The 17,682-nt window shown below is 41.3% G+C and overlaps 1 non-coding gene across 1 annotated transcript; it reads left to right on the top strand.

The window, feature by feature from the left end:
* The first annotated feature begins 1,572 nt into the window (after positions 1-1,572).
* On the top strand, positions 1,573-1,713 carry LOC111722578. The gene has a single exon (XR_002771330.1). It is a non-coding gene; the product is annotated as a U4 spliceosomal RNA (small nuclear RNA).
* The last annotated feature ends 15,969 nt before the right edge of the window (positions 1,714-17,682 follow it).

Raw genomic sequence — 17,682 nt, 5'->3', positions numbered from 1 at the left:
CAGCAATGTGGTGATGAATCTGCCCTTTCTGAGGCTCCTCATATTTCCCCAATAATTAAATGATAGCAATGCCAATGTTGATGTTTGATCTGCCAAACTCAGTCCTCACTTCAGCCTGGGATGGAGAGTCTTAATAGTGCCCCCATTTACCAATGAGACAACTGAGTATCAGAGACGTTAAGTAACTTGCTGAAGGTCACACAGCCATTGAGGACCAGAGTTGGAACTTGAGCTCAGGCACCTGGGCTCCAGAGACTACTTTCACTTTCCTGATATTATGAATTTGACACTTTTCAGGGCCCCATTTCCTCTACCCATATGCCTGGTCCCAGACCAACACTCCCACCCCCAAGACCCAGGGTATGTTTCTTTCCTCTACCCATTAAGAGATAGTATGTAAACTTTAGATGCTTCCTGCTCCTCCATGAACTGAGAGGGCCAAGCTTTACCCAAACAAAACTGGGAGAGGGCATCTATGCTCCTTTTTCATGTGTTGGAACCCAAGACCTGGATGCTCAACTCAGCTTTGTGCCCCCACAGCTGTGTGACATTGAACAGAAAATTTTGGTGCTCTGGCCTTTGTGTCCTCATATCTCAAATGGGCAAGGCACTCTTTCAACCAATGTTTATGAGATTCAGTGTCCTTAAAACCTGCCTAAGACCTATGTACTTCTGATAGGATCTATAGCAGAAATCCAGATTTCTCAGCCTCAGGGTCTTCCAAAGACATTGGTGCCACGTCTCCCTGGGCTAATTCCATCATCCTGGCCCACTATGAGAGAGATGAGTGTGGGGAAAATGCTTTTGTAAACTTCAGGGATTTTGTACCCAGACACTTTCAAGGTGTATTTATGAGCTGATATGGTGGTATCCTGGGGTGAGCATCCCCTCTGTCCCTCAGCATTCTTTATTTCCTCTGACAGCCACTGACCTTCAGCCTGGGGGCCCAAGATGGGAATTTCACTGTTGCAGCTTCAGTCACCCACAATGTACAATCAGCTCCTTCTCATGCTGCCTTAGCTTCTCTCCACACCACCCCTTCCTTTTCTAACAGCTTGGCAGGGCCCTTGAGTTGGCTCAGTCTTTGTCTGATGCCTTTCCCTATCTCTCTCTCTCTCTCTTTAAAATTATAAAAGACTCAAAATTATTTGAGAAGTATAGACTTACAATTTGTGAGTGGACAAGCTGATATGAAGAGGAGAGCTGAGTGCGTCCCTATGGTGGGGAACTGTCCTGGTACTCTCTGCCTTCCTTTGGGATGGGGCACTCATTGTCCCAGAAAGATTCCTGGATTGGGAGCCTGGAAGACTAAGGCTCTACTCCTTACTTGTCCTGAATAACCTCACCACCCTTAGTTTTCTCATCTACGAAATAAAGCAGAATAACCCCAGGCTCAGAGATGTGCCAGGAGCTATTCATGGTCACACAACTAGTGAGTTCTGTGCAGAGCTGGGAATTGAACTTACATCTGATCCTGAATTCTCATATTCTGTATCTACAATCCCTATCCACACTCTCCTCAGTTGATACATGTGTGTTCCTTTAAGCAACAGTCCAAAAATAAACTTCACAAGCTTTGCACAGTGACAGTATCATAGCCAATGAGGTTTATCCAAGGCGCAATTATTGCTAATTGAAAACTTTTCCCAATACCCTGCTGTGATGACTTGCAATATAGTCCACACTGGCAAAAAAGTAAATAAATGTCACATGATTAGAACCACTTGCAAGAAAAATACCATCCAATAGTCACATTTCTTCCTGTCCATAAATATTCTCAACCCTTCAAGTGTGTGTGCATGTTGTTTGCAAAATTCAGACATGGTGTTCCTCTGCTCTGTTGTGTTTGCTTCCCATTATTCCACAGAACCACTCCATACTGCCACAGTTCTTATTTCCAATGTTAATATCTGGCTGATAACCTCCAAGTGACACACTGTGATTTCCCTAACTATTTCCAATTGCTTGGTGATGAAACAGCTTTCAGTATCTCCCTGTCATCAATAGCACCACTCCAGGCATCCTCAGATACAGAGTTATGCTCTGCCTTTTGATTTCACCCTCCTAGGATTCCACAGAAAGTGGAATTCTATGTTTCACCCAGAATTTCACACTCAGCACTATTGATTGTTGAGCCATATAATTCTTTGTAGTAGGGTCTGTCCTGTGTGTTGTAGGATGTTGAGCAACATCTGTAGCCTCTATCCACTAGATGCTGGTAGTATCCCCCCAATTTTTGACAGGCAAAAATGTCTCCGGATATCAGTAAATGTCTCCTGGCCTGGGGGAAGCCGGTTGTGAAATCATCCTCAGTTGATACACATTACATTAAAGGGTAGGGGTGTGTGTACGTGGAAAGCAGAGATTTTGCTGAGTCTAGACAAAGTTTAGGGAAGTACCAGGGAGTAATAAGCACAGGGAAGGAGCACAGAGGGGGAGATAGATGTACTGAGCTCGAGGTCTAGCACTGACAGGAAGTCTTTGCTTCTCAGTGCCTCAGTTCCTTATCTATAAAACGGAGTGAGAATAGTCAACTCATCTACCAGGTCTGTGAAGCACAAGAAAAAGGCATGAACCTAAAACACTAAACACAGCACAGATCACAAAAAGCAGCCTGTCATCTTTGCCTGCGCTTGTGGGAGCCCTGCCAAGGGTTTTCCATTTTTGCCTTTGCTGCTACTGGGAAGAGCAATGTGGGGCATCCAAGGCACAGGGTTGAATGGAAATTATTCTTGTTTCTGCCTTCCCCCCAACCTCCCTCGCCAGATCCATCCATTCCGTGGTTCTTCCTTGGAAACTAGGTTCTGTGACCCTTGTGTATCTTTAGTCATCCATGTGTACTGGGCAGCACAGTCAAGAGCAATGTGGGGCATCCAAGGCACAGGGTTGAATAGAAATTATTCTTGTTTCTGCCTTCCCCCCAACCTCCCTCACCAGATCCATCTATTCCGTGGTTCTTCCTTAGAAATTAGGTTCTGTGACCCTTGTGCATGTTTAGTCATCCATCTAAGATGAGCTGAGCACCACTCTGTGCTGGTGCAGATCCAGAGCATGTTCAGACATGTTAGGTGCAGCATCTACTGCACAGGAGAGCAAGCTATGTGTCCCTGGGCCACTCCTCGGAAAATCCATTTCCTCTTATATAAAATGCAGAGCACCTGGCTGAAGGTCTGATCAAGCCATCCACAGAGAGAGCTTCTCATGGAACACCCACAATGTTGTAGGTGTTGTAGGAGCTCACTGGGCTCCGGTATGAGCTCACCACAATGTTGTAGGTTGTAGGAGCTCACTGGGCTCCGGTATGGCTGAGGGTGTGTCTCCTCCCCAGAGAATGTGTAGATAGGTGGGTAGGGATTTTGTCTAAGGCCGGGTGTGCTTGCTGTGGTCTCTCTCCAGGAGCAGTACATGGAGGACCTTGTAGCAGCAAGGCAGACCCTCCAGTGAGACCTGTAAACCCATCTAATGGGTTGCTGACCTGCAGGTAGACTTGGAAGAGGTGGCCAGTGATAGTAATATGGAGAAGTAAGCTGTAAGGGTGGGGCTGGGCACAGCAGGTGGACTCTACCCTGGGAAATTCTGGCTAGGAGACCAGATGAGCTGGGAAACCATGACCACTTTCTACACGGAGGGATACCTGGCTTGCTTGGGTGAGAACAGACCCCTGAAACCACTTGGCCCTGCTTGCTAAGTGTTTGATAAAGCAATGTGTCTGGAATGAGGACTTCAGTTTCTGGTTTGGGCCAATTTGATGTCTAATCATGGCCTAATTTGTAAAGTGGACATAATAATATTAGGATGAACCACATGAAATTGCCAAGATTTGCCCTACAGACATGAGGTTTTCTGTTTTTAACCAACTTCCCACCTCAGAGGGCTGATAGGGAGAGTTGATGGAGTTCATAGATGTACATCATTTAGAACAGTGCTGGGGTATATACATGTATGTAAGTAGAAGCTGTGTTTGCACAGAATAATGAACATTATTATACAAAGGCAAGGTCTGATTTAAGGATGCAAGGTTGGGCTGGAGATTGGCAAAACCACCCAAGTTTAATGTCAGGGCTGCTTGCCTTTCCCAGGAGATAGGCGGTTTCCTACCATCTCCACTCAAGTCCCAACCTACTACAGACCACAGGTGGCTACTTAGCTGGAAGGAGTTGTAGACTCCTAGATGTGCACATGGGTGAATGCTGTTTAATCTTTACAGGTTGCCAAAGCAACCTATTCTCAGGAGCTGCATTTGTAGCCTTGGCTTGTTGCTTCTCTCGAAAGCACAAGCTTGCCATGACATCACTGTCCTCATCACAGCTTCTGTGTCTAAGCCTAGACTGCAGGGAAGATATTTCTTTACAGTGCTTTGTAATAAGGAAATTGCAGGTGCAGTTTCTACCCAATGCCTACATGCTGGCCCTGCACACACTAAAGTGGACCAAATTGGAAACCAGTTTTTACTGGTCTTCCTCTCTGTGAAATCTGGTTTGTATTGTAGACACTTCAGTCAAATGTCAGGTCTTAGAGTGCAACTCTCGGTTTTCCCACAAGGACCCTGACCTCCAAGAGGTTTAAGGTTACACAGCAAATTCACATCAACACTGAGTTAGAATCCAGTTCTGCTGAGTTTTCTACCCTGATCTTTGTCACATACAGCCCCATGAACAGGTGGGGGTAAGGGACAGGTGTTGGCCTTTGAGAGGTGTGGGTATGAGACAGGAAAGAGAAGCAAGGAGGGTTGCAAGCAGAGATCTGGAGCCCAGGAGCCCAGGTTTTTTGAACTGCTGAGAAGTAGAATAAGAGAAGAGCCCCAGAATGGTCCTACCTTTTTGGAACCTGCATCTTGATGGATTTATGTGTGTGCATGTGTGTGTCTGTGAATAAACTGGACAGCTTTGATTTAGCCAGTAAGAAGGACCAAATTTCTATATTGACTATGTTAGAGTTGACCTTGCCTAGCCAAGGGAAAAAAAAATACTGGAAGGAAACACACCAATATTCTAACATTGAGGGAAGATGTTACCGTGACAACTTTTTTTTCTTCAAGTTTATATTTTCTAAAATCTGTGTAATGCACATGCACACACATCCCTGGGTATACTACTTCCCTCTTTATAATATTTTTATCATACTAGTTATGTACTTTATATACATCTAATTTTAGAATGTGCACAGCCCTTCTCCCTTGATGTAGTTCTGGGCTGCTCATAGCTTCTCAGAGATTTGTAACCTCAAACTCTCTAGCAAAAGACGTTCATGCTCAGAAATAGCAAAATGGAGACTCATTGGATTCTAAAACACCACCATTATTTGTATTCTGTTCCCAGTATCAAGACTCATATTCATCTTCTGTTCTGATCCACCTTTTCTAGCTCCAGGACCTGAAAACGCAAGAATCCACTCTGTGTACCTTAACCCTTCCTCCATGCTGGGCTTCTGTTGCCTTTCCCTTGACTTAATCTCCAGTTTTCACACATCACCTGAATCATGGATTGGAAGGGACCTCACCTGTATTTCAGGATTTCTTTGAGATGTGAAATGACTACAGACTACCAAGTCTAAATAAATGCATCTCATACCTGAAAAAATCTTTTGCAATGTGCAGAATCATTGCTTTGGAAGTAGGGAAAATCAGAGAGGGCACATGCTCTGCATTCCAGTAAACCTGATTGCTTATTAGGAATCCAGTGCATAACTGTAAACAAGTTATTCAAACTCTCTGAGCTTCAGGCTCTTTGTTTGTAAAATGGCTTAGTTAGTAATAATATGTAAGTAAAAAAAAAAAAAATAGGACCTCCTAGTACAGTGTATTGCACATAGTAGGGGACCAACAACCTCCAGCTGCATTCATTCATTCTTTCAATAAATTCTTACTGAGCACCTATTCCATGCCAGACATGGTATTTGGTGCTTGTGTTATTCTACTTGCTTCTTGTTATCATTCTTCTCTATCTTACAGATAAAGAGAGGTTAAATAACAAGCCTGAAGTCAGGCAGAAGTTCACATTTGGAGCTGAGGTTGGAACACAGTTGAATTGTTGAGGAATAGAGAGGGAGAAAGGCACACGAATGTTCCTGCCTTTATGGAACCTGCATCCTGATGGGTGTGTGTAAATGACATGGACACACTGACAAATATAACACAAGAATACAATCAGAGTTATAAAGGCAAAGAACATGGGTCTGTGATGGAGCAGGCCAGGTGGACATGCTTCTGTGAGAGGAAGGCATTGGAATTAAGATCTGAATGAAAAGGAGAAGCCAGCCATGGGAGGATCTGGAGGAAGTGAGTAAGGTCAGGACAGGCATGGTCTAGAAAGTGAAAGAATACCAGTGTCCCCAAGTAAATGAGAGAAGTGATGCTCTCTACTTTTTTCTTTCTCATCACACCTTCCACCCCTCTCTCCTAACCTTTCTTCACCTCTGGAAATGACCAACAGAAAATGAACTGAAACCCTCCAAGTTCCTTAAAGTGTCCTAGAGCCTCAGGAAGGCTCAGCTACATCATTTGTGGGGTCTGATATGAAGTGAAAATGTGAGGCTCCTTGTTGAAAAGTTATTAAAAATTTCAAGATGATGACAAAAGAGCCTTAAACCAAGAACAGCCCTTTCTAGATCTGGGTCTCAAGCCTCTGAAACCAGCCCTGACCCCAGGTTGGTTCTTAGAAAGCATTCCCTAAGATTCAGCAGGCTTTGATCTTAATATGCTGCCTTATAACTTGCATTTTCAGTAACATCACAGGAATGAGAAAACTGGGAAGAAATTGTCCATGGAGAATATTCATATTTCAAAGAATTAACACTGTAGCAAGAATTATCTTTAGTTATAGTGCTTTTTAATTGGTTATCACACAGTAAAAGGAAGTATATGTGTAACAGCTAGGTTGTAGAGCCACTATCCAGAGAAGGAGCCCTGGCTCCTGCCCTGGTTCCAGCCTACATTCTCCCCCTTGCTGGCAGCTCCATGTGGCATTTTGCTACTCATTATCTCCTCACCTGGGACAAGAGGTCTAGATTGGAGCCTGAGGGGTTGGTGCCAGGTCCCTCCAAACTGAGTTCTCAATTAGGATTCAAACCTTCCTGAGGAGTGAGGGAGGGATAGGGACAGAGAGAGAGAGAGAAGCTTCAGCTGCAAGTGATGTTTTTTGAGAGATTTTTTCAAATTATAAAATGTCACATTTCCCCATATTGGGAATTAGATCTGAGTGTAAGAGGCCTCCAGAATAGAAACATGGCTACTTGCTCATAAAGCCACCAGGTGGCCTCTATAGCAGCATTTAAATATGCACTCTGCTGCACCAGGACCTGTGTTATAACTTGGAATGTGGCATCAACCTCCTTAGATTAATAAAGAAATGCTTTAGCTGCTCCCCCAGGCCAGGAGCACACTCACTACTCACAGAGGGAGGATGTGTTGGCTGATAGGCCCAGGGGCTGCAGCTGTTCTGTCTGTCGCCTGGGCTGTGGTATGGGGAGGGTTAGGTGAAATGTGGAGAGGTCAACAGCTGACCCTTGACTCCTGGGTCAGCTGAAAATGCATCCATTCCAGCCAGCCCAAACTGAGATGAATCCTCCAGAAAACAGTCCTTAGTTACCATGTGGGATAAATTGGATGTTATTCAAGTGTTTTATAACCCGGCTAAAATTAGGCTACAGTAGGGCAAGTAGAAAGAACTGTGTCTAACCAAAGAATGTGGTTGCCATGGAGGGTATACTTCTTAATTAATTTATTCAGTAGTGGGCCCAGGCTCTGGCCAGTGTGGAAAGTTTTCTGTTGCATGGTAGGACAGTCTTTGCAACTGCAAATAGCATCTTCCTACAACTCTTTTGCCTTCTGGTTTGCCCCTTATGGGTAATAAGTGTGCTCCAGGCCTGGAAGGACACCATAAAGCATTTCTACATTAACATGAGAAGCTTGATCCCACAGTCCAAGTTACAATGCAGAGGCCTTAGTACAGTATAGCACCTGTTTAAGTGATGTTGCACAGGTGCTTTGAGCATGTTTCTAGCCCAAATACTCAGAGAATGGGGTTTTCACAGTGTTAGGGCCCATAATTTCTTTGTTTATTCTGGCATGATGAGTGTATTACACATAATAATATTAGGAACCCTTTCCTGAGGACTACATTTTTGGCATACTTTGTCCTTGTAACCGCTCTCTGAGGGTATCATTTCCAGTCTGCCAATGAGGAAACTTGAACTTAGAGAAGTCCAAACCTTTCCCCAACCCACAAAGTAAGTGATGGAGACATGATCTGATTTCTAGGCTGAACCCACCATCCACACTTCTACTGATCAAGCTCTACTGGCATGTCAAATGCAGCCCTACTTTCTCATTTCCCTTGTCAAATTCTCTGCTCTTTGCCCAGCAACAGGCCTATCATTATGGTGAACTTGTGTCTGTTACACAGAAATGGGGCCAAAGAATGTATGTGTTAATTTCCAGGCAGTATTTGAACTTGGACTGGAGTTGTTTGGCAAAGACTCACCCTAAAGAAAAACATCTGAAGTCATTTAATGAATTATCTTCCTCATCATCAATCCCTTGTGTTCAATTTCTGGGACAAGTTCTTTTTCTAGAAGTTCATGTGCATCCAGGTGAAAGACCCACTGACCATATGTCAAGAAAAAAGGGTTCCAGCCCCACTGTGCTGTCCAATGGATCAAGACCATGGACAGCTCACCTGTCCTTCCTGGCACTCTGCCTGCTCAACAGATAAGGATCAGTGGAACCTTCTGTGTTATGATGGGGTACAATACAGAGCAAGCAGACATGTGCGTGTCCCATGGAGCTCGTGGTGCAGAGATTCTTTCTTCATATGGTGAAAGGATCAATGAGTTTCAAACTCCCTGCTTATAATAGAGCTCCCCCTTCTTTTTTTTTACACCAAAGAGAACTCTTATAAAAACGTCTAGCTTAGGATGGAGTGCACTCATCCTCTGATTGGAAAGAGGAAGATTTAGAGCTAAGCCTTCTTCTTGTGTCTCTCTTCATGACCCCTGGGAACCCCCAGTGGAGTCTCACAGAACTTGAGAGCTTCATGTACCATGGTGTATAGACTCCAGTACCTGTCAGGACCAATAATCTATAACTTCCACAAAGTCAATATGATGTTGATTTCTACCCATCTGGTTTAATGCTTCTCAAGAGCAGATGAACACAACTCTCTTTGCTTCTGTCTGAAACCCTATCTTTATCCCCTTCCCCCAAGACTTTATTCTACATTGATGCATAGTAAAGTTGTTAGATGCTTTCAGCATTTTGTCCTACAATACATGTAGGCTATATTAATAGTTTCCAGAAGCTCTTCTTAATTTCATACTCTATTTTGTTGAGACGATCCCAAATGGTAGGTAGTGTGTAGTCCAGGCTAGATAACCAACCTTGTTCTAGACAATATTTCATCATGATTGAACAAGCAGACAGACCACCCAACTCAGAGTCACAAGCTTAGTAGGGAGTGATAATGATCACTGCTGATAATCTTATAAGAGTATAAGATTACCTCTTTAGATTCTTCACATTTTTTTCTTACGCAGTGACAAATGATGGTGCTGTACTTGTGAGAGCATTGTGGAGTCATGCCTGTTGCCTACTTGCTCAACATACAAAAAAAAAAAAAAAAAAATTGCTCAACTTGTAAAAAATGGCCTGAAATTCTTCCTGATAAGGTGGAAACAGAGCTAAGATTAGCTATTTTAATGGAGAAGGAAGACAAACTTCAAATAAAGAGAGTTTGTAAAGGGGCTATTTACAAAGGTGTGGACTCAGCATCAGGAAGCCCTAAGGGATGAATGGTGAGCACCCAGGGATTGCAACAACTAGGGGCAATAATTGCTGCTAGAGCTGAAGGGGGTGCAGTTGCTGCAATGGGACTGAGGGAGAAGAAGAGAGAGGCAATAAAGAATGAGTGAGCACTGTCTGTCAGGAAGAGTTTGGGCCTTTCATTGAGGGATGGAGCCAGCACAAGAAGAGGCAATAGAGAGAAATCAAAAAATCCAGGACAATTAAATCTCCAGCTTCCAACTCATCCCTCCTTCTCATCAACTGCTGGCTAGGTTTTCTGTTGGTTGACCTCAAGAAGAAGCCCACTGATGTGGTCTATACAGAGAAGTCCCTTGGGAACTTAGCAGGATGTAGAGCTGGAGCAAGCAGGGAGATGTTTAGCACAGACATCACAAATTGAGTGGGTCTCTAATGCTGGGGGGAAACAGTTCTTTAGAAGGGAGCAAATCAGAACTCTGAGTCCACACACAGGACTCATATTCATGGAGGTTTTTGGGTTTTTTGTTTTTTGTTTATTTGCAGTTTTGGTCAGGGCTGGGCTAGAACCCATCACCCCTGGTATATGAGGCAGGAGTCCTACTCCTTGAGCCAAGATACCACCCGGTTTTTTGTCTTTTAAGTTAAGCATGAGACAAAGTTTATTGAAGAAGATAAAGATAGGCTTATAGAATAAGAAGCCTTACAATGCAGGATCCATTCTCCACAGACAGTGAATAGGCCTCCATTGCTAGGGCTAGCAGTCAAAGAGACTATGTGCTTTGATTAATTATTGGCCTATAAAGACTTTCCTTTGTTCTGGGTTCAAGTGAAGATTGATGTTTATCAAAGTATGTGAGGTTGGTTTTTGTTTAGAACCCCAGGTCTTGGATGGTGAATCTGAAGACCTTTCAGAAAGCTTGAGACTTACCAAAATTAGTTGCAAGTTTCTATAAAACCATTTGGGCTGATTGTTAATGCTTAGAATCTGTGGTTCTCTGATTGAAATTAAAGTTTTTCTTTAATTTCAGATTGATATGCGGGTACAAATGTTTAGGTTACATTGTTTTCATTTCCAACGTAAAGTTCAAGTTGCAATTGTGTCCTCCTAGGGAGTGTGCAGAATACCCTCACAATGTGCACATTAGGTGAAATCCCACCAATAGCCCTCCCTCCTCCACACTTTGTCGACCATCCTCTCCCTTCCCCCTTTCTAGAATATACTTGTGTTTTTCTTTCATGTGGGAAAGTTATTTCTATATTGGTTTCATATTAGTATTGGTTTACATTGCATACTTTCCCCCCATTCTTGTGATACTTTACTAAGAAGAATGTGTTTTGACTTCATCTAGGTAAACATAAAAGATGTAAAGTCTCCATCTTTTCTTATGGCTGAATAGTACTCCAAGGTATACATATACCACAGTTTGTTTATCTATTCATGGATTTGTGGGCATTTGTGTTGCTTCCACAATATGACAGTTTTTAAAAAGCTGGTATTTGTGGTTTTCTTATGTATCTTATTAAGGGGTGGTTTCTGAAGATCTATTTTTATCCTTTGTGCCATTTTTCTCTATTTCTCCAGGTTTTTCAAAACTTGGAGTTGAGATCTCCATATCTGAAAACATAGCTGTTTCTTTCAATCTTTACAGACTGGATTCATAACAGGAAACACTTTCAAACTCAGTAGAGTTAGAGAATCCACAATCTCTCAGATATTACTAGGGTATTTCAAGAGTAAAGGAATTTTTGTCATGTGTTCACAATGCAAAATATTCCCAAATGCAAATCTCCCTAGTCGAATGTATAATAATCCAGAGAGGCAGCATGGGCCTTCATCTCACCATACCCTTCAAATTCACTCCCAATTAGTCACTAATGATTGAAGTCAGAGCATTTGAAAATAAATAGAGGGCACCATACTAGGTCAGGAAAATTAGAAACCAAAGTACTTTAAGTGTTTGGAAACCTTTTTTACTTTCATGTAAAATATTTCCACATCAAATAATCTTGTCCTGGGAATAATTAATAGTACCCTTCCTCCTTGGAGAGAAGAGTTAATGACTAATACCCATTTTTATTGTTGTTGTTCAGCTCAGTATCTCGAATCATCTTATGAATTTCTTCACAAACCTTCCTTCTAATTACCATTGTAAAAGCAGCAGTCCTTTACAGAATTTATGTGCCTTCATTTTCCCAGGATCAGTGTTTGAACTCTTTAGACCAGCATTAAGTTTATTTTGCTATATAGCCTTTATTTCTATAGATAGACATTATTATGAATTCTCTGAACCTCTCAAAGTAGATCATGCAGCATCATAAGTAACCTTTTGAACTTTGGAAGTCACCTAGTCTTACTTTGATGGAATGAGTTCCCAGATCTACAATGGCCCTTCCCCTGACCACTGTCAGAGACTTGCTGTGTATACAAACCATAGTACAAGCAAACCTACAATGTTGTGACTTTGGTTATCTATTGTTACTTCATCCTTTTTCATCTCCTAGGAAATTATTTTGTGTGTGTGTGTGTGTATTTTTACCCCAACAATTAAAATGTAGGTTAATGCAAAGACTGATGTCACAAATGTCACAATGACATTTATCTCTAGACATCTAGATTTTTTTTACACAAAACTGAAATAATGTTTGTATAAATGAATTTTTCAGATACTAAAAGTGTGGCCAACCTTTGTAGTATTGTTTTTATTATAAAAGATGATCTTATTCTAGGACAAGACAATTCCAGCAGGAGAAGGACATCCTCATCCTCTTCAGGACTAGTACTGAGCAGGAAGGAATCCTCCCCGTGTCAGGTTGTCCTATGTCATGGACGCCCACAAGCAAAGTCTCCCTGAATTGTTGCTTTGATGCCATCTCCAACAAAGCTCTCATTGGGTGAATATATGTATTATATCCTTAATATGTCCTGTGTAGGTTGTTATATTAGTTCTCTTCTTAGTGACTCTGCCAACATCATCCTCTGTTAGATGTGACAAAGGATCACAATGAACCATTCCTCTTGACTCTGGGGACTGTGTGTGCAGCCTGAGCACTATAGTGTGTGGAGTATAGACGAGATGGGAGTATAAGTAGATGACCCTCCTTCTAACTATAAACTTATTTAAACTTATACAGCAGGTAAACATTGAAGCAGAAAACTCTTGAAGAAGCCCTGACTGTAAATTACTATAAGCATAGATTGTTTTCAGTAAGGTCAAGAATTCCTTTACACCTTACTACATTTAAAGGAGTTAACAATTAACCCACAGAGAGACAAAACATAGCAGAAATATGAATATATGCTTTATAAAATATATTTAAAAACTATACTATGTATCCCTAAGTAAATGGCTTAGAACACAATACACAGACAGAACTAATAAGCGGGTATTTCACTTTATAAGGGAATTTTTAAAAGGCCAATAAAACTGTATAAATCCATCTACTTAATTGATTTGCAAGGAGGAATATTTTGGGACAAGTCACCTGCCCAATCTGTGGCAATGCCTCAAAGATTCTTTGACAGTGTAGTCTTAGTTCTTATCTTTTCTTAAAGGCTATGCCTCAGAAGATTTCAGATATAGATGGAACCTGTGTTAGAGACTCTCACCAATGAGAGTCCATGGCAAGTGAGCAGCAGAACATGCCTAGAGCAGGAAATATTGGGTTTATATTTCTCAGATCATGATGGTGAGCGAATCTGTAGGAGACCATCATTGTAATAAGTTCAGGCCACATACTCTTTAGCAAGATGAACAATACATAAAATAAGTGGAGGCAAAATAAAATTTTAAAGAGTTTATTTGAGCAAATAGTGATTACTGATCTGCCTTATTGGTTAGTCTTGTTGGAAAGTCCCTCATTATATAACCACAGTTGGTGGGCTGCTTCTGATCAATTGGATTTTAAGTTCTGATTTTCTCCAACATAAGCATTTACAAAAAAATTCCCCACATTAGCTTTGTATAATTATTGCAAATCAAACAAGGTTAAGGGCTCCTGTGAGGCGTAACGGGCTTTCTCTGCTCAGGGCTGCTTCCTGCCTAGTATCCATTTCACTTTAATGTTCCTAAAAGAAAATTTTCTGAAAATAAATAAATACAAATATCTAAAATTAATATATCTGAAATCATTGAGCACTTCCCTATGGGAGAGTTGTATACAACCAGCTTGAATGGTGTCACTGAGCCCACACTCCACATGCAATATGCAGAAATGCCACAGTGGTGACCTCTAGGAACCTTCTGGCACTCATGCCTGCAGGCTTTCAGTCTAGAAATTAAAATACCATATGAGAAGCCTGTTTGGATAAAGACCTGGACTCACTATGGGTCTCCTACTTTTTCTGTCTCTCCATGTGCCATGTAACCTAGTTTGTGTGGCCTCCAAACATATCATGAACACCCCAGAGCTGTAAGTAAGAGAATATTTTTTTCCACCTTTTTCTCCTCTGATCATTGAAGGAATGTTCTCCATTTTAAAGATCCAAAATTAAAACAATTTCAAAATGTACTATTGAAAATAACTTTAAAGCTATATTATTCTGAAAATTTATAATCATTTGAAGAAAATAAGTGTAAGTGTTGTTCAGATGGTGACTGTTTTTGTCTCTGAAGATGAGCCTTACACTGAAGTGTAATAAATGAGTGCAGGATCCAAATGGAGAAGCACAGATACAGTAGAGATGATGGGAGGCAGGTTCCTATTAGAGAATGGAAGGGCAGAGCCAAGAAAGGAGATACTAAGAAGTGAGCTAACAGATGTCTAACCACTTCACAAAGACATTCAGAGAGAGTTCTTTGAAATAGGACAAGCTTCCCTGAATCCTAATCCTTTTCCCAATTCAAGAAAATAAATTGTGTGTAACTGACCAACAGAGAAGTATTGATGCTAATACTATTTCAATGTGGTACTGGGGTAAAGTTGAGTAGGTATTGCACTACAACACAGCATTACAAAAAATGAATACATTTTTTTCTTCATGTACTTTATGTACTGTGAAATACTTTTTAAAAAAACTGATAAAATGTATTTTTTTTTAAAAAAGAGGGCTGAAAGCATATTATTAAGTGGAATCAGTAAAACTAAGAAATAGAGGAGGTTGGGCACAGTGGCTCCCACCTGTAATCCTAGGACTCTAGGAGAATGAGACAGGTGGATTATATGAGCTCATGGCTTTGAGACCAGCCTAAGCAAGAGCAATACTCTGTAGCCAGGCGCTGTGGCAGGTACCTGTAGTCCCAGCTACTTGGGAGGCTGAGGCAAGAGAATTGCTTGAGCCCAGGAGTCTGAGTTTGCTATGAGCTATGACACCACAGTGCTCTACCAGGGGGCAACAAATTAAGGGTCTGTCTCAAAACAAAATAAAGCACACACACACAAAAAAAATCTAAGAAATGGAGGGATCAAATTTGGGATAAAATAAGATAATAATTTCAGATTTCAGAAATAAAAATGAAATCTGAAATGAAAGAAATATAGTGACAGCTAATGCCTTACATGTAATAGAAGGCAAAAACCAGAAAGAAATGTTTGGGAAAAAAAAATGAGCAAGAGATTGTAAGATTTGAAAAAAAAAAAAAAAAAAGCAAATTTTTATGTACGGGAAATCCAATACATGAATAATTGGAGCATCTACAAGGGAAGAGCTAAGCAAGGATACAAAAAAATTTTTTTAATTATTTGAATTTTCTTCTGGAAATTGACAGAAATAATTGGAAACTTTACATTACAAGAATATTCTGAGCTTTGATGCAGATTATTGAAAAAATGGACTTTAAATAAAAAGTAAAACTCCATCCTTCTAAAAATAAGATCATTTGACAAACAAAACATGAATTAGAGTCTCATCCACATTTTTGAGAGCGGTTCCAGAAGAAGGTAGAATAAAGTTTTAATGCAAATAATCACTAAGCCATGAATTTTAGACCCCGAAAAAAATGACTCTCGGGTCTTCAAAAGCACTGACCTCCGAGTCATCATGCATGATCCCCAATTGCCTTTGATTCATTAGCCCTTTCAGCGGAATGAACAAACTTCAGAAAATTAAAAGTCTAGAATGGCATTGACATGAGGATAGATTAAGTTCTGAATTACAGATAAACATTCATGTTCGGCTAACCTAGAGCTAAATGGAATGGGGGATGGCTCAGTGGTGGTCACTAGGCTTTAACTTTTCAACAATTTATTAAGCTCTACCTTCACTTAGGATGATTCTTTACAAATTTATTTTATAAATGCATTCTCTAAATATATTAACATTTGTAAAATACAGCTTTGCAAATACTGCTTTAATTTGCAGATTAGTAAACACTGCTTTAATTTGAAGATTAATATTCTTTTACATAAAAACAACATTGTAAAATAAGATATCTCTTAAACATATCTCTCAATCTTGTTCTATGAATATGCAATTCAGAAACTTAACAAAAAAAACTGCATTAAGTCAGTTGATGGGCAAAAGGCATTCTAGGAGGAGTAAGGAGATGGCTTCTTCTGCTTGTCCTCTTTACTGTCTAATTGAAGCCTCTGACATTTTCAAAGCTCTAGCTCCTCTGAAGCTCAGGTTGAGGTCTCCATTTTTCAGCCTTCAGAGGTGTCAGCACCTGAATCTGCACCTCACATAGATGCTGGAATCCCAGGGGAGATCAGAAGTGGAGGAGGACAGGGTTACAAGGGTCAATTTTCGAGACCCATAAACTTGTCTTCTTTAGGACCTAGAGAGGTAGCCTTGGTCTCTGATATCTCCTGGGCTCAGATCTGCAAGGCACTGAGACCTCTTTGCTGCTCTATGCTGAGAGCATGGGCTGTGGATATAGAGTGTTCGTTAAAGCTGCTGAAGCCTCTCAGACTGAGTGCTTGGACAGCAGCCTATGTGACTGGTCCCAGGATGAATGAAACTGATGCAGAGGAAGGGAGAGTCCTCCAGGACTGAGGATAAAAGGCTGAGCCCCATACTCTGGGCCTGTGAGGAGCAGGAGGTCTAATGACACAGGGTGGGGGTAAGATCTTCCCCTATCCCCTCCCCTTTTGCACTCAGGACAATACCATTCTGAGGTCTGTTTCCTGGGAAGATGACCCCAGGACATCCTTCAGTACTGGAACTGGCATTAATGTCCACTGTGTCACCTGCATGGGCATACTTGATAGAGGCCAAAATGTTTCCTCAATTTTGTTGCTTTTCTTGAACTTCCAGAAATAAAATTAGTGGAACAAAGATTACATGCAGTATGTTGTGCCTTCCCTACCCACCCCACCACCTCTAACTGCCATTTCTTTTTCTTTCCTTTAGCTTCTGTTACTCTCAATCCTTTACCCTAAACAAGATGAAAAAATTTCCAGGACCAGATGCTTGCTGGAACATTCTGGACAGCTAGAAGGAAAAGTAAATTCAAGCGTGTGTGGTTGTCTAGATGCAGATGATCCCTGTGTGAGGGGTGCCAAGGCCAAAGCCAGATCTCACTACTGCCTCCTCCAGCAGGAGCAGGGCCTGCCCTTCTGACCCAGCCCTGTCTCCCCTCTAGGGGCACTCAGGTGTCTCAGGGGGAGTCCATGGTACAGGCTCAGGAAGGAAGTGGACACCAGACACTGCACAATCTACTGTTATTATTCTTGAATAACCTTCATTGTCACAGTATCTCTTTCATGCAAATGAAACATATGCAGAACAATCCTCTTCTCTGAAAGGCATGAAAGGTGACATCAGAGAAGAGAGAACTGTAGACATCTTCCTGCCAGAAGTCCAGAGAGAACTAGTAAAAATTTATTCTAAGTTTAAGCATCTGATCCTATTGTTTACTGGCTTCTAAGCAGTAAACTGCCTTGACAGTTTATTGAATTAAGCCTGTAACCCCCACTGCTTCCTTGACTACTAATCTGAGCAGCTTCAATGACATTAAAGTAAATGTGCGTATTGTTTCATATGTTAA

The sequence above is a fragment of the Otolemur garnettii genome, unplaced genomic scaffold, assembly GCF_000181295.1.
Source record: "Otolemur garnettii isolate 467f Iridium unplaced genomic scaffold, OtoGar3 scaffold00279, whole genome shotgun sequence".
NCBI classification, from domain to species: domain Eukaryota; kingdom Metazoa; phylum Chordata; class Mammalia; order Primates; family Galagidae; genus Otolemur; species Otolemur garnettii.
The sequence above is the reverse complement of the archived record's forward strand: the minus strand, read 5'-3'. Positions and strand labels throughout refer to the sequence as shown.